The 22,498-nt window shown below is 40.7% G+C and overlaps 2 protein-coding genes and 1 pseudogene across 3 annotated transcripts in view; 1 reads left to right on the top strand and 2 right to left on the bottom strand.

Moving 5' to 3' along the window:
• The window catches only part of LOC132509835 (zinc finger protein 525-like), a 293,110-nt gene that overhangs the window by 87,806 nt on the left and 182,806 nt on the right, over window positions 1-22,498 (top strand). The gene's annotated exons all lie outside the window — the stretch shown is intronic.
• The window catches only part of LOC132509785 (zinc finger protein 160-like), a 186,542-nt gene that overhangs the window by 57,842 nt on the left and 106,202 nt on the right, over window positions 1-22,498 (bottom strand). The gene's annotated exons all lie outside the window — the stretch shown is intronic.
• LOC132510139 (zinc finger protein 880-like) overlaps window positions 1,421-22,498 on the bottom strand; it is a 29,372-nt pseudogene continuing 8,294 nt past the window's right edge.

Genomic DNA, 22,498 nt, shown 5'->3' with positions numbered 1-22,498 from the left:
CATGGCCGCTGAGCCTGCACGTCCGGAGCCTGTGCTCTGCAACGGGAGAGGCCACAACAGTGAGAGGCCCGCATACAGCAAAAAAAAAAAAAATATATATATATATATATATATGTATGTCATTTGATGTATAACTGTCTGTCTCACAAAAATTATGTAACTGTGCTTTGATTTCTAACAGGCAGAACAGTTCTCAGAGCTTTCTGAGATGCTCTTCCCAGGATACAATCCTCTATTTTGGCTAAAATAAAATTTTCCATTTTTTTCTCAGATGCACTGATTTACTTTCTGGTGACACTCTGGAAGGGGTATGTTAATTTCTTCCTTCCTGAAGCCATTCACAGGTGGGTCTGGTCAGGATGCTTCCTGGGAGCTAAGCAAAGGTATTTTACATTAACACTCATTACAAGGGTGGCAGTGTATCCAGAGATGGCCCATTATATATAATTTAAGTGTATAGGCAACATCCCTTTAGTGACTGACTTCTACCAAAAGCAATAGAATACAAAGGTTAAAGTAAAAGAAACAAGTCCAATATGGAATCATATTTCTTCTTCTCTATTACTTCATCCTTTTTTTTTTTGGCCGCACCCTGCAGCATTTGAGATCTTAGTTCCCCGAGCAGGGATCAAACCCACACCTGCTGCATTGGAAGCACGGAATCTTAACCACTGGCCCACTAGGGAAGTCCCTGTTCTCCCCTATTACTTCAAACTTCAGATTGAAAAGCACAAATAGTAATGTATGCTTTTTGAGAAAAATCAAATAATTGAATATTTTATACACTGAAGACAATGGGCCATTTCCATACATGTCCTTCTTCCTCAAATATACACATCATGTCATAAGTTTTAACAGCGGGTGACTTGTCATGGTTCTGCTGTATGTAATATCTCAAAGAGGTAAAGATTTATTCCTAGTATGCATTCTCTAGTGTATGGGCTGTTGTAAGAATTGCTCAAAATATTCACCAGATGCCTTAAATTTTTTTTTTTTTTTTTTTTTTTTTTTACACTACGCGGGCCTCTCACTGTTGTGGCCTCTCCCGTGGCGGAGCACAGGCTCCGGACGCGCAGGCCCAGCGGCCATGGCTCACGGGCCCAGCCGCTACGCGGCATGTGGGATCTTCCCGGACCGGGGCACGAACCCGTATCCCCTGCATCGGCAGGCGGACTCTCAACCACTGCGCCACCAGGGAAGCCCAGATGCCTTAAATTTTTAAGAATTCTCCCAAATATGTGTTCTTGGGTGAACCATACGGACACACTATTTCAAAGAGCTTCCATGTGTATATATTTTGACCTGTATGAATGCTCTCAACACCAAAGGTGTGCATACTTGATGTAAAAATTTACAACATCCATTACATTTGGAAGTTCGCTCTTCAACATAAATTCTCACTGTTCTACATTTTTGATCTTCAAAAATGAGACTTAGCAAACCATATTGCTTTGAGTGGTTTCTCTCCAGTATGTATTCTCCAATGAACTCAAAGATGTGATTTTCGACTAAAGGCCTTGCCTCATTCATTATATTTGTAAGGTTTCTCTCCAGTATGAACTCTCTGATGACTTAAAAGGTTTCCCTTTACACTAAAGGCCTTGCCACACTCATTACATTTGAAAGGTCTCTCTCCAGTGTGAATTCTCTTATGAACTGCAAGGTTTGATTTCCGACTAAACATCTTGCCACACATTACATTTGAAAGGTTTCTCTCCAGTATGAATTCTCCAAAGAATTCGAAGATGTGGCTTTTGTCGAAAGGGCTTACCACATTCATTACATTTGTAAGGTTTCTCTCAACTATGAATTCTCTGATGACTTAATAGGGTTCCCTTTACACTAAAGGCCTTGCCACAGTCATCACATCTGAAAGCTTTCTCTACGTTATGTACTCTGATGATCTGTAAGATGTGAATTTTGATGACTTGTAAGGTGTGATTTTAGACTGAAGAACTTGCCACACTCATTTGAAAGGTTTCTCTCCAGTATGTATTCAGCAATGAACTTGAAGATATGGTTTTTGACTAAAGGCCTTACCACATTCATTACATTCATAAGGTTTCTCTCCAGTATGAACTCTCTGAAGACTTGCAAGGGTTCCATACTGACTAAAAACCTTGCCACAGTCGTTACACTGATACGGTTCCTCTCCAGTATGAACCCTCCGATGAGCAGCAAGGTGTGAGTTTTGGCTAAAGAGTTTGCCACATACATCACATTTATATACACTTTTTCCTATATGAATGATCTGATGTCTCCTGAGGTATGAGCTGCCATTAAAGGTTTTGCCACACTCATTACATTTGTAAGGCTGCTCCACAGTATGAATCCTCTGATGGGTTGCAAGCTTTGCATTATGACTAAAGACTCTGCCACATACATCACATTTATGTAATTTCTCTCTTGTGTGGATGATCCGATGTCTAATGAGGTGAGATCCCTGAAGAAAGGTTTCGCCACACATTACATTTATGAGGTCTTTCCCTGAGTGCTTTCTGATCTTGTGTCTGTATTGAAAGATGGATAAAATCATTCTCATATGTATTAGGGACGTTGGTTTTGACATGAGGAGGAATTCTTTGAAGTGGTGAAAATGAGGAACTACTGTTGTTAGATCTTTCAACTTCATTACATTCATAAAATATCCCATCAGTTTTAAATACCTGCAGTTTCTTTTGAACATTTAATCCAAGCCTATTTCCAATGGGTTTGATTCCTACATCCCTTTTACCATGTCAATGTCTTTCATCAGTGAGATTTCCATCATGGGTTATAGGCATTCCTTTGTCATTTCTTTCATTACCTCTGCACCAACACTCAAAGTCATACATATCTTCCTGGATTTCTCTGATGTGCAAATGTTTGATTTCATCGTTTTCAGGTCTTCCCAACATCAGTGTTTGGAACACTTCTCCTGGATCAGTGTTCACTTTTGGTTGTAATTGCTTGATCACATGTATAGGAAAAATATCTACAAGACATAAACATCTATAGGTATCCTGTCACTACAATTCACAAATAAATATTTCATGTTGAATACATGATATTACACCACAAGTAATACTTATACCAAGCACAGTTAGGAAACCTTCCAAACATGATCTTAAAAGTTTGATAAACTCAAAGCATGTAATGCTTAACTAAAGAAAGAGTGATAAAATATAATTCAAATTACTTTTAGGGTAGTCTAGTTTCAAACTCCTAAGACAAAAACACTCACATTTGACAAACATATGTCAGCTCTCAGAGAAAGGGTATTTTTCCACCATAACCCCAAAGACCACACTCATTAACAGTAAGCATGCTGCTGGCTCATAATTGAGGAGAAAAATTTTTATACTGCAGATATATTCTGCCTACTTCCTATACATAAATCAGTGCTAAATAACTGACAATATATTGTAATGGTAAATAATACAAAATTAGCTCTGCCAATGAATAATCTAAGTAACTGTCTCTTTAGAATTGTAAAACAGATACAGCATAGAGGAAGTGAAGAATCCAACAAAACAGCTGTTAAGAAAACAATGCATTTTTCTAAATCATGCTATAAAACTAGGTACCCATAAGGAAAAGCATTTTATAACATTAACAAGTAGTACACGTTAATACATGCTGAACAACCATCATCTGTAAATCACACGTATAAATTAATATGTAAAATATTCTTCAGTTCTCTATCAGGCAATAAGTAGAGAATTCCCTATCTATGCAGTACCATTAAAAAGGTAGTTCCAAAATATACGGGATGAACAGTGAACACTTTGTATACTCATTAACTGAGGTCAGACACGTTGCTGAGAACAAAGTGCAAACGAAAAGCAAACAGGATATAATGAAGACAAAGGTGTATCATGAAAAACATGACAGAATACTAACGTATCTTTTTCTAAAAAAGTAACTTTTCACTATCTATGAAAAAACATGCAATAGTCTAAGCCATCTAACAGCAAAAATTTGTTTTAAAAGGCTTGAGATAAATTAACATGATTTTTAAAATCAGGGCAGTAGAGGCACAGGTTTATGTACATTAACCCAACTGACACAGAAAGGGGTGACGGAACCATAACTTGAATCTGGCCCTATAGACTGAGAACGCTCATTCTTAAGCATGACCACCCACAGGCAGGACAGATTACCAAATAATACAACTAATACCAGAAGTTTAGAAAGAAAATGTCAAGGGAGAGGCAAGAAGAAGTCAGCTAGCTGTGTAACTACTAAGTTTATTCGGCCGTCCCTCTGGGAAATGGTTTCTGAGTCATCACTGCGGCAGGTAGCGCCTTGGGTCATGTCCTGAGAAAGTTGTTCAACAGATTATGAGGGATCATTTCTACGGTGTGAGTGATGTGGAATGTGGATGGATGGGTGAAGGAGTGCTGTCGATTTGGGGACCACAAGGAGAACAACTTAAATATTGGAGCAAATGACAGTGTTTCCAGGACATCAAGATACCATGTGAGGAAAAGTCAGGACTGAGAAAGGATTTGAGTGGCGGGCAGCGTATATGTATACATGGGAGCACAGCTGGTGACTGCGTACCTGTGTGAATATAACTGTACGAGGGCAACTAAAATACTGACCTTAAAAAAAAAGAATTGGTTTAGCAATTGATATGATACTGTCGATTTTTAACTATGAGAATTATACTCTGAGCATAGGACAGAAAGAAGAGAGATTTAAAAAGGGAGAGAGTGAGATGCTGTAGGGAGAAAGCAGGATTATATCTATTATATGATTTGCTGTGTAATGAATCCAACTGTATATTCCATAATTTCCACTGTCATACTTACATTCCAGAAAAACACATAATATTCCAGGAGATTGCACAAGAATGTTCTTAGCAAAAATCAGAAGAAAAAAAAAAACAGGAAAAGACCATCTAAAGGAGAAGAATGAGCTTCTTCTGTACACACATGTGCAGATACAAAGAAACCGAATAAACAGTCCAGTAGAGTAGGAGGCCATGATTGTAAAAGTGAGTCTCCCTAAATCTGTGTTCCCCTGCTGAGTTTGATTAATCTCTCTATCCAAAATTTTATTCCATTTCTTGTCTTCCCACACCTGTTCCCCTCAAGACTGAGCAGTATCAAAGAAAACGGGGGATTGAAACAAACGGAACCCAGCAGGGCCCTCCTAGATACCTCCTAGATACCAAAAGCCTTTCCAAGTGCCGTGATTCCTCTTGGTAGAAAAAGGCTTCGGTCTCCTGGATCTTCCCTGAGTTTCAAAGAGCAGATTCAAGCAGATACTCATTAGGGGAAGGAGGGAATGCAGAAAGAAAGGAAAAGCAAGCCCAACATAATCTTTCCCATGTACTCATAGCTTAAACTGATACCTTGATCTATGAGCCCAAACTGTGGCTTCAACCAGCGGCCCCAAGAGGACTGAAAAAATTGATGACAGTCAGAGGACCAAGTGAGAAGTAAAATTCTTAAGCCGTCACATCGGTTCTAAGTAAATAATAAAATGTCACAACTATTGCTTTTGCTTTCTCCCAGAAGGAAGTTAAGGGATCAGAAGACTGTGATTAGGAATTTGTTTTGCAGAAACCTACAGAATAATGAGGAAGATGCCACAACGTGGTGCCCAAAGTCTGCAGCTGAGCTCTTACAGGGAAGCTGGGATCACAGACGCTCCCCTCCCTTCTCTCTTTTCTCTCCAAAAATCTTACACCCTGGCCAACCCGCCAGATGCATTTGAGGCAAGTTTAGGTCTACCATCTTCCGGGCTGGTGACTCTTTGATTAATAAACCTTTCTCTGCTCCAAACTCCAAAGTTTCAGTTTGTTTGGCCTCACTGAGCACACAAACTTGGGTTCAACCTCATTATGTCTGAATATGTTCTCTGTTCAGAAAAGGTATAGGACTATGCTGAAAGCCATGCTTCAATGGAGTAGCTCCTCAGAGCTCTCATCATACTTAATGGTGAAAGAATGAAAGCTTTTCCTCTAAGATCGGAAACAAGACGAGGATACCTGCTCTCAGTATTTCTAAAAAAACATAATACCCGAAGTCCTAGAAAGAACACAGACGCAGAAAAAGAGATAATAGGGATCCCAATAATGAGAGGAAGCAAAATTATCTCTGACATTATATAACATGTAGAAAACCCTGAAGGGCATCCCTGGTGGTACAGTGGTTGAGAGTCCGCTTGCCAATGCAGGGGACACGGGTTCATGCCCTGGTCCAGGAAGATCCCACATGCTGCAGAGCGGCTGGGCCTGTGAGCCATGGCCGCTGAGCCTGCGCATCCGGAGCCTGTGCTCCGCACGGGAGAGGCCACAACAGTGAGAGGCCCACGTACCAAGAAAAAAAAAAAAGAAAAGAAAACCCTGAAGATTCTGTAAAAAAAGAAACTGCTAGAAATAACGAAAGATTGCAATAAACTTACAAGACACCAAGTCAACATGCAAAAATCAATTCAGTTTCTAAACCTTAAAAATGAACAATCAAAACAGAAATTGAGAAAACAATTCCATTTACAATAACATCAAATAATAAAATAAAATACTTAGACATAATGTTATACATGACAGGAAAGACTTGTACACTGCACATTAAAAAGACTGCTGAAGGACTTCCCTGGTGGTCCAGTGGCTAAGGATCTGCACTTCCAATGCAGGGGGCCCGGGGTTGATCTCTAGTCAGGGAACTAGACCCCACATGCTGCAACTAAGAGTTCACATGCCGCAGCTAAAGATTCCTGCAACTAAAAGATCCTGTATGCTGCAACTAAAGATCCTTAGTGGTGTACCTAAGACCTGGCACAGCCAAATAATTAAATAAATATTTAAAAAAAAAAGACCACTGAAAAAGCTTATAAAAGACACAAATAAATGCAAAGGTATCTCAAATCCCTAGACTGAAAGTCAATACTACACAAACTGGTCAACACGTCAAATTATCCCCTAGTGAAATCCCAATAGCTTTTTCCCAAAGAAACAGAAAAATCCATCCGATGTTTCATATGGAATCTCCAGAAACCCTGAATAACAAAAATAAGCTTGAAAAAAAACAAAGTTGAAGGTCTCACACTTATTTCAAAACTTCTTCCAAAGCTAAACTTACCAAGACAATGTGGTACTGGCATCAAGACAGAGAGAGGGATCCTTGAAACAGAACAGAGACATCAGAAAAAAAAACTTGTGTATATGCTAAACTGGTGCTCCACAAGGGTGTCAGGACCATTCAATGGGAGAAGGGCAGTCTACTGAACAAAAGGTGTTGAGAAAACTGGAAACCCACTAACAAAAGTATTTAGTTGCACCACTGTCTTACACGACAGAAAAGAATTAACTCAAGATGGTTCAAAAAGCTAAACCTAACTCCCAAGTGTATGAAACTACTAGAAGTAATCATACAAGGAATGTTTCTTGACATTGGATTCACCAAGGACTTATCAGATAACACTAAAAAACACAGCCCACGAAAGAAAAACAGATAAATTGGACTATATCAAAATTATAAAATACTGTGAATTAAAGCATGCTCTAAGTGAAAAGACTCTATGGTATAAGAGAAAATATTTGCAAATTATATATTTGATAACAGATTAACATCTAGAATACATAAAGAACTCTAAAAGGGACTGATCAATTCTACCATGGCGGGGCGGGGGGGCCTTCCCCAATCAACCAACCCACACTGCAAACATAAAAACAAAAACACGAAGATTAACACAAAATGTATGAACTTAATAATAAATACAAATAAGAATCATGTATAATGCATATGAATATACAAAATGAAAGTACCACTGTCTTAAAAAAAACAAATGATGCTTCATCACTGAAAGTATCATTCCACTTCATAAGCTCCCTCATTAAGATTCTTCAATATTAGCTGTTGAGGTAAATGAACAATGGCACACAGGCAACGAAAAATGTGGCATCAACAACAGATCAGTTCATATTTAGCATCCTGGGATAAATTTCTACACCATTTACAGAGGCTAAAATGTATGACCGTTGGTATATGTGAACAATATTGTCGTAGTGCCCTTGAGACAGGCTTTTGTGACAGTCCCCAAAGCCAGAAAAACACCTGGAAAGACTTATCAGACAGGCTCTCGTGATACTTTCTACCTCGTGTCCCCAAACGTGCTGACCACTCCAATGAGTAGCTTCAAGTGGTGACTCTGAACGGAGGAGGAAAATATTACAACATGAGGGAAGTGTCTCCATTAAATGTTTTCTGGTAACCAGCAAACACACTCCACAGAGAATCCACCACAAGTTCCCTATTACACATGCGTACATTATCAGAGCAAAGAAACCAGATAAAATTTCAGACCTTAGGACTATACTGCAAAGGAATTTAAGAGATAAAATCATACAAACTAAGCAGAATGTAAAATCAGGAAGAGTCGACATTCCCAGACTAAGCAGAGCAGTACAGGAGCAAAAAACAATGCAACATGTGAGGGTCAGACATTCAAGGATCTTGAGACGGGACCATGTGCTCAATCCACAGATGCCAAGCTAAGAGCTAGACAGATTCACCACTGGTCTCCTGGTAGTATTTAGGATCAAAAAGAGGATCTCTCCATCCACGGTGCTTACAGTTTTCCTAAGTACAAGCACAGAAGATCCAATCCACCTAGCTGTTCCACACACCCCTGAACAGAAGAAACGGCTGAGGGATCTAAACCAGCAGAGAGGACCTGAGACAGCTACAGCAGGTGCCGAGGGGCCACGTGGAATACAGAGCAGCCAGTGTTTCCACATCTTCTGATTACTTCTTCCAAGTACAGCAACTCTGATCAAACCGGGATGGGCTCAGGGGTGGGACTCCAGAGGCATCAGCTCTGATCTACAGGGACTAAGAACTGAGCATCCAGGGGAATCAAGACCAGAAGGAGACATGAAGGGGCAAGAGACCCCTTTAAAACAGCCCACCTCATGCTCCTCAAAGTCAAGCAAAACCCAGTTCACAAAAGCCAGATGAGGAGTGTTGTGGGTCATGATAAAGACCTTGCTTTTGTCTCTTGTGGAGCTGCAGCACCACTGCAGGGTAAAAGAAAGCATTTTCCATGATGAAGGACAGGGTGATAACTCCAGGAGATGAAAAACACCCTCTGAGACTTTTCAATAAATGAACTTCTGTTTTCCCAAAAAAAAACTCTCCACCGTGAGAAAAGTTTCCCAAACTCTATTAATGTTGTGGCTTCCTCTCTGCCCTTATGAGAGCCCATCTGTGTTCACACTTCTCACACATTCCCACCCATTTGGTTTTTGGGTCTTTTCACATCACACATCACAGTCCAGGGCTCTTTCTCTTGCTCCAAAAGGGAGATAATATTCAGATCAAAAACAGAACTGCCTGATTATCGGAACAAAAAATGTAAAGTGCTACGGTTTTCCGAAAATCACAGCTCTTTCTTCAACTAAGGAGTGAGGACATTACAGGTGGGTCAGGAAAAATATTTCACAAATTCATCCACTGCCTCCTTCTAAACGCATCAGGAACAGTATATAATATGCAAATATTGAGCTCTCTTCCTAGAAACACTAAGTCAAAAGCCAAAAGGTAGAAAATGGGAAATTGGGTATTCATTTAAAGTTTGCCATTGAGCTTTATACATAATTAAGCTCTGGAACAACTCCTGATGTAACATGAAATGGACAGATTATCCAAAGAAAGGGTCAGTTTAAACGCATGATGGTACTTCATGTCTGAGTCCACAGGCTTTTCAGATCAAAGGAAACAGGGCCTCCCAAGAGGCACAGGGGGAAGATGCAAAGGCAAAGCCCAGCTGTGGAGGGAAGTTATCCTCACCCAGGGAGATCAGGTTCCTGTAGGTCTCCACCATCACGTCCCTGTACAAGGCCCTCTGAGCAGGGTCCAAGCATTCCCACTCCTCCTGAGTGAATTCGATGGCCACATCCTCGAAAGTCAACCGTTCCTGAAATGAAAATATATTTTCACCAAGGGGCCATGAGGAGAGTTCACATCTTCATACAAAAGGAAAAGAGGAGTAAGGGGTAAGGATTGACTTGGTTGAAGTGTATGTTCTACCAGGTCCACGTAGAAGTATTGGGAGACATCATGTGCCTCTAATTTTAACTTCTTACGCTTTTTCATAAGAGATTATGATATCTTCCAATTACTAAGGGTGTTTCACCTTTGTGGAAAATCCATGAAACATCTATAAATAAAACTCAAAAATGGGTTGTCTATCCAGATGTGTTTGGTATTATGTTCTACACAGTAACTGAAAGTCAATATCTTGATGAGTTGCAGTCTGAGTGGCGTCTTGAGAGAGACAAAGCCCACAATGGCTCTAGAGAAAAGTCAAAATCTTCAATTATGATGATTATAACAACAATGATTAAAAGTTTGGAAATACTTTTCTTTTTTAATTAATTTATTTTATTTATTTGTCTGCGTCGGGTCTTAGTTGGGGCAAGTGGGATCTTTGTTGTGGCATGCAGGATCTTTCATTGCAGCGTGTGGCTCTTCAGGGCAGCGCACGGGATTCTCTCTAGTTGTGGCGCAGGGGCTCAGTTGTCCTCTGGCATGGGGGATCTTAGTTCCCTGACCTGGGATCGAACCCGCATCCCCTGCATTGGAAGGAGGATTCTTAAGCACTGGACCACCAGGAAAGTCCCTGGAACACTTCTTATTACTCTAAATTACTGTAATATTAATCTAAACATTACTCTATAAAGTGCTTTACGGGTATGAACATATCATCAATGTAATAGCTCATTAGAGAAAGATCTGCTCCCATCTTACAGAAGAAAAAACTGTGTCAGAGACCCTCTGAGAAACTTGACTCAGGTCAAGAAGTTAACAAATGACACAGCAAGCACCTAACCTCAGAGGGTTGGGCTCTGAGACTGAAACTTAAAAATCAAACAGATAAGTAACAGAGAGCATTAAAAGGACACACAGAGGGATACCTGAGAAAACCTGAAAAAAGTCCAAGGTGAATGCAGAAAAGCATGAAAGGCCATTATAAATGTGGGCACGCACACACATATATTAAAACTTTTAGTAATCTTACTACAATTTAAACCATTAACATGATAGCATAGAAAAAATTCAAGGCCACTGAGTATACTGAAGATATAATTTCGACTACAAAAGATGTAATACATAGTTTTAAAATCATGTTGTTTATCTAAACCAGGGATGCCGTGCACATCCATGAACTTATGCACACACATGTCCACACTAAATTACTGAAATGATAGTTGTTTCCTGACATATTTTCAATTTTTTAATCACCCTTTTATTCACGGGTATTTCAGCATCTTTCAGACAATGAAAATGTATCAACTGTACTGAATTTAGTTTGTCAACATGATTCCATAATAGGCTACTAAAAGAAAAATGGTATGATCATAAAAAAAAATACTTTAACTCCAATCTCAATAATTATATTCAAAAATATAAATACAACTTCAGCCATTAAAATTTACATACTTGGGCATTAACAACAGGCCAACAGTTTCCTTGTTTTTTCTAATAATAAAACATTGATTTGGGACTTCCCTGGTGGGACAATGGTTGAGAATCTGCCTGCCAAATGGAGGGGACACAGGTTCGAGCCCTGGTCCGGGAAGATCCCACATGCCGCGGAGCAACTAAGTCTGTGAGCCACAACTATTGAGCCTGCGCTCTAGAGCCTGCGAGCCACAGCTCCTGAGCCCGCATGCCACAACTACTGAAGCCCACGCACCTAGAGCCCGTGCTCCGCAACAAGAGAAGCCACTGCAATGAGAAGCCCATGCACCACAACGAAGAGTAGCCCCTGCTCGCCGCAACTAGAGAAAGCCCACACGCAGCAACAAAGACCCAACGCAGCCATAAATTAATTATTTTTTTAAAAATCGATTCAAAATTAGAATAGTAGTATTCTACATTATTTTCACAGATTAAGAAAAAGTTTATCACAACAGTGAAGTTATAAACTTCTTGGAGAATTAAAAATCATGAAAAAAAGAATGTGGAAAAAAATTATTATTAAAAAACACATTTCAAACAAACGTCATGATGAAAAGGAAATACTTGATGCATTCCCTCTGAAGTTACAGTGCAGTGAAGCGGGCTGGCCAGGGTTCCTGCCTTTCACCACTGTACAGGTTTCCTGAGCAGGGACCACTAGAGGAAGTAACAGGAGGAAAACCGAGAGTGAGAGCGAGAGCCACAGAGAGAGCATATCAGAGATTTAAAACTGTGAACATTCACACATCTAAAGACACGGAAAGGTGAAAAGTGAAAGGATGGAAAAGATATTCCATCCTAAAGAGAGCAGGGGTGACTCCATAATACCAGAAAAAAATAAAAACACAAAAAACATTATACAATGATAAAAGTCAATTTATCAAAAAGATAAAACAAAAACAATATACAGGTATAACATTAGATCTCCAAGAAAACGGAAGCAAACATTAACAGAAATGAAGAGAGAAACAGCACAAGAATAGTATGAGACTTCAATGGCTCATGTTTACTTATGGATGGAACCAAAGAGAACATCAACAAGGAAACAGAGGACTTGAACAACACTGTAGGCCAAGTAGACATAACAGACATGTACAGATCACTCCACCCAACAAGAGCAGCACAAACATGCTTCTCAAGCACACATGGAACATTCTCCACAACAGACCATGTATTAAGGCAAAAAGCAAATCTTAATAATGTTAAGAGATTGAGATCATAAAAAGTATGTTCTCTATCATAATAAAATAAAACTAAAAATAAACAGCAGAAGAAAAAAGAAAATTCCCCAAATTGTGGAAATTAAACAACTCATTCTTTTTTTTTAAGTTGAAATATTTTATTCATTCATTCATTCATTCATTCTTTCCTTTTTGGCTACACCACGCCATTTGTGAGATTTTAGTTCTCCATCCAGGGATCAAACCCAGGCCCTAAGCAGTGAAAGTGTGGAGCACTAACCACCGCATTGCCTGGGAATTCCCTAAACAACTCATTCTTAAAGCACCAATGGGTCAAGGAACAAATCACAAGAGAATTTTTAAATATTGGGCTGAAAATGAAAATACAACATACCAAAATTTTGAACACACAGTTTAGGCAGTACTAAAAAGGAAATCTAAATGCTTAAAATAAGAAAAAGAAAAGATCTCAAACCAGAAATCTATTTTTATACCTCTATGAAGTAGGGGGAAAAAAATCAAACTGAACCCAAATTTAGCAAGAGGAAAGAGGTAAATCATAAAGATTAGACCAGAGATTAATAAAATACAAAGCAGAAAAATATAAAAGCAAAGTAGTGTTGGCGTTTTGAAAAATTCAATGGAAAAACACTTAGCTGGACTAAGAAAAAAGATTCATATAACTGAAAACAGAAACTAAAGTGGAGAGATTGCAAATAATGTCAAAGAAATTTTTTAAAGGATTATAAAAGAGTATTATGAACAATAATGCCTACAAATTATAGAATGGAGAAGATACAGGTAAATTCTTAGAAACATATAACCTACTAAATCTTAATCCTTAAGAAATAAAAAAAATTTGAACCCAATTATAACTAAAGACATTCAAGCAGTAATCAAAAACTTCAAACAAAAAAAACCCAGGACCCAATTCTACCAAACATTTACAGAAGAATTACCACTAATCTTGCTAAAAATGTTAGAGTTGAAGAGGGAACACTCACAAACTCAACGTATGGAGCCATCATGATTCTGACACCAAACCCAGACAAAAACAGAAGAAAGGAAAACTAGAAATCAATATCCCCGATGAATATTGCTACAAAATCTTTAACAAAACATCAGCAAACCAAATTCAACACCACATTAAAAAGACCTGACATCATGATCAAGTGGATTTTATTTATATCACTATAAGGGGTAAGGAGGACTCAACATACAAAAATCAATTATGTGGTACACCACATCAACAAAATAAAGGAAAGAATGTCACAAAGGGGGCTTCCCTGGTGGCGCAGGACTTCCCTGGTGGCGCAGTGGCTGAGCGTACGCCTGCCAATGCAGGGGACGCGGGTTTGGGCCCCGGTCCGGGAGGATCCCACATGCCGCGGAACGGCTGGGCCCGTGAGCCGTGGGCACTGAGCCTGCGCATCCGGAGCCTGTGCTCCGTGGCGGGAGAGGCCACAGCAGTGAGAGGCCCGCATAACACAAAAAAAAAAAAAAAAAAAAATGTCACAAAGGATCATCTCAGTTACTGCAGAAAAAAGCATTTGACAAAATGCAACAAACTTTCAAGATATAAACACTTAGGACTTCCCTGGTGGTCCAAGTCCAGTGGCTACAACTCCGCACTCCCAATACAGGGGGCCCAGGTTCAATCCCTGGTCAGGGAACTAGATCTCCCATGCCACAATGAAGATGGAAGATCGGGATCTGCCACTAAGACCCAGGGCAGCCAAATAAATAAATAAACATAAATATTAAAAAAAAAAAGACAAACACTCAACAAACTAGAAACAGTAATTATCTCAACATAATAAACACCATTTATGAAAAGAGCACAGCTAAAGTCACACCCAAACATGAAAGACTGAAAGCTTTTCCTCTGAGATCAGGAGGAAGGCAAGGATGCATACTTTCTGCACTACTCTTCAACAAAGTACTGAAACCCCTAGCCAGAGCAATTAGACAAGAAAAAGAAATCAAAGTAATCCAAATTGAAAAAGAAGTAAAATTATCTTCTTTCCTAGACCAGGTTTGATATGAAGAAGCCATAACTTTTTGACAAGAAAACTGCTATATCAAAATACATGTTTTGAAAAATTGCAGTATACAAAACCAACATGCAAAAACTTTCAGTTGCGTTTCTATACACAATGAACAGTATCAAAGGAAAATTAGAAAACAATCTTATTTATTATAGCATTAAAAACAAATGAAATATCAATATTTAGGAATAAATTCGCCAAGAAAGTGAAAGAAGTATACACTGAAAACTACTTAACAGTGCTAAAAGAAATTTAAAAAGATACAAATAAATAGTCATTCATGGACGAGAAGACTTAATACTCTTAAAGTATCCCAGCTACCCAAAGTGTGCTACAGATTCAATGGAATGATTATCAAAATTCCCATGGCAATTTTTGAAGAAACAGAAAAAATCATGCTAAAAAAGAATAGAGAATTTCAAATAGAGAGAATTTCAAAAAATAGAATTTCAAAAATATAGAGAGAATTTCAAAAAATTTCAAAATATAGAGAGAATTTCAAAAATATAGAGAGAATTTCAAAAAATAGAGAGAATTTCAAATAGAGAGAATTTCAAAAAATCACAAATAGCCCAAAGTCTCTTGAATAAGAAGAAAGATGGGGACCTCCCTTTTTTAGATTTCAAAACATATCACAAAGCTATCGAGATGGTGTGGTATTGGTATAAACACAGATACATAAACCAAATGCACACAAAAGAATGCTCAGAAATAATCCTTTGCATATATGTAAAATGTATTCATAAAGGTGCTAAGACTACAAAATGAAAATAAGACAGTCTCAATAACAAATGCTGCTGGGAAACTGGATACCTCCCTGCAAAAGAATGAAGCTGAAACCTTACCTACATCAAAGGTAAAACCTTCTATGTGTCAAAGGACGCAACCAACACAGTGAAAAGACAAAAAACTGAAGAATGGAGGTATCAAAACTGATTCCAAGAACTTCCAAATCTCAACAATTTAGGTTGATTTCATAGCTTAAAATGGATAATGGAATAAAACACCCTCTTATCACTGATGTCTATTTCTGAACTTTCCATTCCATTCCCAACCATGAAGATGTTGAAATCAGTGACAGAGTCATTTAGCTGAGAATGTATTATAAAAACTCAGAACAAATTTCTCCTTATTGGTCTCTTCCAGAACTTACCAGGCATTTCTGCATATTAATATCTGCCTTCCACGTGTAGCTTCTTCATTCTGTTTTGTAAAGAGAGGACAGTGCATTCAGATGGGGCCCCTTTACAATCCCTGGTGCCCAACAGCATTGACCCATCCATGGGTGTGAAGCCCTGCCCAGGACTATGCCCAGCAGAGAAACTTCACAAGTTCCAGATCCAGGTCACAGGATTGTGTGGAGATGGAATCCAAGTGGACACGACAGGCCCTGAGGGAAGGCCCTGGGTGACTGTGATGTACAGGTGTCAGGCAGGATACTTCAGAGTCAGAGAAGATTAGTGAGTCCAAAGAATGGCATTTCAAGAAATAAGATGAAATAATCAACTGAGAATATGACTTTACCTGAGAAAGAGCCATTCCAAACTCCAGTTCTTTCCTCTTCCTCCTCTTCCGGGCATACTCCTTAGGCAACATGATTCTTTAGCAGTCAATCTTGAAAGTTTGAAAGATACTGTTTAATGCTTAGAATCAATACACCCCCTTTCTTGAGTCACAACCACACACACAGGGAAGACCTCAGCATGTGGAACAGACAGTCCTCTGCTGCCCACTGTCCCAGGAGGGACTCAGGACAGTAAACTCCCACACAGAGACCAATAGGTGAAGTTTCCCACACTTTCCTTCACATCACGCTTCCCTGGGACTTCCCTCATGGCCTAGTGGTTAGGAATCTAGGCTCTCACTGCTGTGGCCCAGGTTCAATCCCTGGTCACGGAACTGAGATCCCGAAAACGATGTGGCAAGGCCAAAAACAAACAAAACAAACAAAAAACCAAGTCACTCTCCCCTCCTGGTGAGGCCCTCACGTACCCAGCAGCAGCGGGCACCTCAGCTGGACCCGACGATCCCCTTCAGGTCACAGACCAGCCCTGATCCATCCCCACACAGAGCAGAGCCCCTCAGCCCAGATCTCAGCCCTCAGGAATGGGGGGACTCAGAGTCACTAAGTCACTCAGGCCAGGGATAAATTCGAAACAAATTTTTAAAAGCAATAATTTATTATTTTTAATCCAGAAGACCGGTATCAACATTTTGAAAAAACAAAACTGAGGCTATGGTAATTCCCTGGTGGTAGGTCCAGTGGTTAGGACTCCACACGATCACTGCCAAGGGCACAGGTTCGATCCCTGGTCACAGAAGTATGACCCGACAAGACCAAAAAAAAAAAAAAAAGTATCTTCTCTAACCACAATGAAATAAAACTACAAACAGAAAGCATAAGGAAAACAGGAAAATCCCCTAAATGCGGAAATTACATAGCTCCTTCTTAAAGATGCAATGAATGACATGTATAGAATATTGGAGGCCAGCAAAGCTTCTTTCAGAAGTTAAAAATTATTCAGAGGAACAAAGAAATTGAATGAACTAAGATTTATTTCAAGCTACAAAAGAATTAAATGTAAAGAAACAAAAAGAAACGTAAATCCATTACAAAACACACTTTCAATGTTCCTTTAAAAGGCACCATGTAGTGACACAGTCAGTCTTTTCTTGCTCCACTTTTCTCCCCTGAGCTCTACTCCACACCAGGAAAAGGGAAGGGGGTGACCCACATCTAAGTGAATCAAGTCATTGCCTCTCTGCTCAACAGGGTTTGCAAATGGAAGTTTTCTTCTGATACAAATAATTACAAAATGCACAGGCCTTATAGGCAGGAGTTGTGCAATTCTCATCCTCACCTGTATAATTTAAACAAATGTTAAATACATTAGATTCTAAAGACTCAAATCAATATTATCACAACATAATCATCCACATCCAAACAACTCACCACCCATCTGGATCCACCTTCCCCCTCCATCTGCACTATTAGGTGTTTCCATTTTAGTCTGTTTATCTGTCTCCCTATTTCGTTTCTGCCTTTGTTTCTCTTTTTCTTTTCCTCTTCTTTCCTGTTCCTGTCCTTCCTCTCCATTTCTTCCCTCACACCTGTCCTGCCCCGCTCTGCAAACTGTTCCCCCTCTGGATGGTCCTTCTCCTCAACCTGTATGACTGTCCTAAATCTCTATATACTTCTTTCTTCCCCCATCTCTGCGGTTACACCATGCCTCCAGTTACACTCCTTCCGTCTCTGTTACTCTACCTTCCTCCCCACTCTCGGGCACCCCAGGTGGCTGTGCTTCCTTCCTGCTCTCTCTCTTCCTCTGCTCTTCTTGTCACCCTTTGTCCGGTTTTTCTCCCAGCACCATGATGCTCTGGAGGCCAAGGTTCCAACTCTTTTATCATCTCCCCCTACTCTGTGTGAAGTGACTCCATTGTTATCCCCTTCTAAGACCGATCCAGGTCCCCTTTCTTATGTTGCCCTGCAATCTCTGCAGATCCGACTTAAGTTCTTTCTCCATTATATTCACCTGCTACTTTCAAGACTTAATCACTTTCATTTAACTATCTCTTTGCACGTCCTTCAGCCACCCTATGTTCCCACTGGTTCTCCCTCATTCTTTTCTCCTCAGTTTTTCTACTTCGATCTCAGCCTCTCTGTCTCTGCTTTTCCTGATTCCATTCACTCACGTATGAAATGCCCATCTACCAGAAGGGAATATTTTCTAACGGGGTGGAATTGGGGAAGTAACTACACTGGGTGTTCCCGCGTCTGGCCCAGGTCACCTCCCCCTACGCGGGGTGCGGGGAAGGGCTGACTACGAAGGAGAGGCCTGCGAAGCAGAAGGACCGGCCTGAGGAGGACGCGAGGACAGAGGGGCTGGGACGGAGGGGGTCTCCGGAGAGGGGCGGGCTCTCCAGAATCCCAGGACCGGGGAAGGGACGCGGGCTGTCCGGGAGCGGGACGACCGGCGCTGCCCTCCAGGGGCCGAGAGGGCGAGACTGAGGGTCGCGCATCCACCTCGCGGAAGAGGACTTCACAAGGGAGGCCGGGAAAGTAACACGTTATAAGCAGGAAAATGTTGCGAAAAGCGGTGTCTACATGGACCAGAGGCAGAAGAGTCAGAAGACTGGCCTCTGCGAGACTTCAAACCCAGGGAAAAAATACCCGACCCGTAAGGGCGACGTCTGGATTTACTGGGGCGTAGGGCCGGATGCTGGGATTTAAAGTCCCTAGAAACTCCCACACCCCAAGGACGGGGTAGAGCGGTACCGCGCAGTACAGACTTAGGCTAGAAAGAAGACACTTACGCTCCGCTCCGTGACCTTCGCTCCTTAGGAATGGGTTTCTGGAGTTAGAGGCGAGGCTTCCGGGGCGGGGGCTGGGCAGGGCCCTGCCAGTGAGGGGCGGGGCGAATAGAGCACCCAGGTGTGCTCACTGAGCGCCGGAGGGAGGAACTGGGAGCAGAGAGGGGTTGGTGCTTCCAGTACCTTGGCCGGTTTAAGTTACTCTCTGCAAGAGTTTGCGGGTAAAAGGTTACGGCTGTGTGGGCCAATTACGTCTGAAGCCTAGATGTTTCCTCTTAAGACTAAAAGAGTTTAAATAAAAAGCTATTTTTGCCCTCAGGTTGTTCTGACATCCTGCTAGTGAGGCGGAAGCAATTCAGTGATCTGGAAACCTGAGTCTCCTGGAGCAGAGGGAGGGGTTGACATGGATCATCGGTTGGATCCAGGAACATTTCCTAAATGGGAATTAATTTAAGTAACTTTAAGAAATAAGAATGCCGTGACTTCCCTGGTGGTACAGTGACAAAGAATCCGGCTTGCAATGCAGGGGACCCAGGTTCGGTTCCCGGTCAGGGAACTAAGATCCCACATCCTGTGGGGCAACTAAGCCCGCACTCCACAACTACCGGCTCGCGCGACTCAACTGGGGCCCGAGAACCACAAGCTACAGAACCCACCCGCCATGGAACCCACGGGCCACAACTAGAGAGAAGCCTGTATGTGGCAATAAAGATCCCGTATGTCACTACTAAGACCCGACGCAGCCCAAAATAAATAAATTTTTTTAAAAAGAAATAATGGGGACTAGTCTCTATTATAAATACAAAACTCTCTCTGGGTAGAATGATCTATTCCCTACTGACACCCTATAAAATAGCTTTTCCGTTTCTATTCCCTATTAATGCAGAAGGTCAAATTCAACATACTACTCAGTTTCAGAAACTCAGGGACAGGACCTGGAGTCTGAGACTGGAGGACTAAGGCATGTGATCATTTAGGTCACTAACCATTGCCTTAAAAACAGCAATACATATTTTTAAATTGTTATAAACGGCATTATTCTTTGTTTTGTCCAACGTGTTTTAATTATTTGCCTTTTTAAAACCAACTATTTACACAGTAACATGAGTTGTATAAACAACTCTTTATACAATGACATACATCACTCTAGGTTTAAGGTGTAGAGCATAATGAACTTATACATACTGTGAAACGATTATGACAGTAAGTTTATTTTATCTATATGAAATTATGGTTGCAAACTAAAGAGAAAGCGAAATGGGGGGGGAAATTCTTTTCTGTTGATGAGAACTGCATTGCTCTTTAAAATACTTATCCTATTCCACACTTGTAATGAATTCCCTTGTGAATTTACATTGTGAATAAAAAATTCCTTTTTTTGAAAAAGAACAAAGTAAAAAGATCTTAGAAGATCAAAATATGCCTAAGCTAGCAGAAGGTAGGAAAAAGGATCAGACAAATGAAAGAGAATAAAACTACAGAAAAAGACAACACAACAGTTCTTTGAAAAATAGAACAAAATGGACAAATCCTTACCTAGATTTAAAAAAGAGAGCGAGAAGACTCAAATTACCGAATCAGAAATGAAAGAGAGAACATTATAAAAGATTACAACTGACACTACAAAAAAAAATTTTTTTTAATTTAGAAGAAAATACTTAGACAATTCTATGTCTAAATATTGGCTAACCTAGGGACTTCCCTGATGGTACAGTGGTTAAGAATCCACCTGCCAATGCAGGGGACACAGGTTTGATCACTGGTCCCAGAAGATCCCACATGCCAAGGAGTAACTAAGCCCGCGTGCCACCACTACTGAGCCTGCGCTCTGGAGCCCACGAGTCACAACTACGGAGCCTGTATGCCACAACTACTGAAGCCCATGCACCTAGAGCCCGTGCTCCGCAACAAGAGAAGCCACCGCAGTGAGAAGCCCGCACACCAAAACAAAGGGGAGTCCCCACTCGCCGCAACTAGAGAAAAACCACCTGCAGCAACAAAGACGTAATGCAGCCAAAAATAAATAATTTTTTTAAAATATTGGCTAACCTAAAATAGATAAATTCCTAGAGAAACAAAATCTACCAGACAGAACCATGAAAAAAATTTAAATCCGAACAAACCTACACATTGTAAGGAGACTGAATCACTATTCAAAAATCATACAACAAAGAAAAGTCGGAGAGCTTCACTGCAGAACACCACCCAACATTTAAAAACAATTAAGACCTCCCTTCCTTAAACTCTTCCCCAATATATTGAAGAAAAGGGAACAGTTCCAAACTCTGTGAGTCCAGAATTATTCTAATACAAAGTCAGATGGTGACACTACAAGAAAACCACACAGCAAAATCCCTAACAAATGACGACGCAAAAAATCATCAATAAAACAACAGTAAACTCAGGGAATTCCCTGGCCACCCAGTGGGTAGGGCCCTGTGCTTCCACTGAAGGGGACGTGGGTACCATCCCTGGTCATGGAACTAAGATACCGCATTCCTCGTTGCACAACTAAAAATAAAATAAAAACAAAAACAAAAAAATAGTAAATTAAAATCAAAGTCACATTAAAAGTTTACATACCATGACTAAAGGGAATATATTATTGAAATGTAAGGAAGGTTCCACATATAAAAATCTTTCAATGGAAAATACAAAAGGAGAATGAACCAAAAAAAAAAAAAAAAACACTACCGATCGTCTCAGTTGACACAGCCCCACCCATCTAGACATAAACCTGCCCACCAAAGGGCCAAGATCCAGGTCCAACCAACAGTGGACAGGCAGAAGCCTCTAGACCAGCCTCACCAACCAGGGCACAGACACCAGAAGCAAGAAAACTACAGTCATACAACCTGCAGACACAGTCCACAGATACAGTCCAGACACTAACCCTGGGACCACCTGGCTTCTGGCCCTTGGGTGACATGAGGGGGAGTACACTGCTGAGATGCACAGGACATCTTCTACCAAGACCACTTCTCCAAGATCAAGAAAGGTAACAAACCTACCACATACATAAAAATACAAATAGCAAATTAGGCAAAATGAAGCAACAGAGGAATGTTTCAGACGAAGAAAGAAGACAAAAACCCAGAAGAAGAACTGACGTGGAGATACACAATCTACCCGAGGAAGAACTCAGAGTAAGGATCGGAAAAACGATCAAACAATTCAGGAGGAGAATGGATGCACAGAATGAAAAATGAGGCTTTTGTTTTTTGGGGGGATTTTTTGTTTTTTGGTTTTTTTGCGGTACGCGGGCCTCTCACTGTTGTGGCCTCTCCCGTTGCGGAGCACAGGCTCCGGACGCACAGGCTCAGTGGCCATGGCTCACGGGCCCAGCCGCTCCGCGGCATGTGGGATCCTCCCGGACCGGGGCACAAACCCGTGTACCCTGCATCGGCAGGCAGACTCTCAACCACTGGGCCACCAGGGAAGCCCAAAATGAGGCTTTTTAACAAAGTAACCCCAAAACAGAATTGAAGAAATACTGAAATGA

Source organism: Lagenorhynchus albirostris, chromosome 19 (genome assembly GCF_949774975.1).
Source record: "Lagenorhynchus albirostris chromosome 19, mLagAlb1.1, whole genome shotgun sequence".
In the NCBI taxonomy this organism is placed as follows: Eukaryota; Metazoa; Chordata; class Mammalia; order Artiodactyla; family Delphinidae; genus Lagenorhynchus; species Lagenorhynchus albirostris.
The sequence above is the reverse complement of the archived record's forward strand: the minus strand, read 5'-3'. Positions and strand labels throughout refer to the sequence as shown.